This window comes from Triticum aestivum, chromosome 2D, assembly GCF_018294505.1.
Source record: "Triticum aestivum cultivar Chinese Spring chromosome 2D, IWGSC CS RefSeq v2.1, whole genome shotgun sequence".
Lineage (NCBI taxonomy): Eukaryota > Viridiplantae > Streptophyta > Magnoliopsida > Poales > Poaceae > Triticum > Triticum aestivum.
This window is the reverse complement of record NC_057799.1, coordinates 411,222,762-411,223,457: the sequence shown is the minus strand read 5'-3', so window position 1 is coordinate 411,223,457 and position 696 is coordinate 411,222,762.

The window sequence follows — 696 nt, the reverse complement described above, 5'->3', positions numbered from 1 at the left end:
ACAAGCGCGCCCTGAATACATGGTTCCCCCTTCCTCTCTACCTCCCTTTTCCCCATTCGTACTCCGTGGGCGCCAAAACACCCTCTCCACCCCACCCTCCTTCGTCCGCCGCCGTCCGCCACCCCATCCACCGCCGTCCTCCTCCACCATGCCAGAGCTGATACCCCGACGCCGCCGTCCATTACGAGAGATTGACCTCTCTCATCCACAGCTTCGGACCGGGATCCTTGCATCCCGTCCTCTCGCTTCATCCCCGCCGTCGTCCACCTTGCCGGCGCCGCTCCTATGACCGTCTCGTCCACCGCGCCCCGCCGCCACCGTCTACCCTCCTAGATCTGCTTCCACGCCGCCGACAGCCATCGCTACCGCAGCACCGTCAAATTCTCAGCAGATGCGTACACGGCGCCGCACCAGAGGCGGTACTCTTTCGTATCTGTTCAACTTATTTATCGCAGCAAGAAAATAGATCGCCACTGCTTTACTCTGATTTCTTGTCTTGGTTGCAAAGTTGCCTTTGTCCGGTTTGCACCTTCAGATCCGCCATGGCACGCTCAACACTATACTCCCAATGCTTATAGTTTTCCCCTTTTATATTCCACACTAGTTAAATCACAGTAGACTAAATTTCAAAATTGGGTCAGTCGATTTTTCAGAGCTCGCCGGAGTTCGCCGGTGCGATCGAAGGGGCTCGGGTGG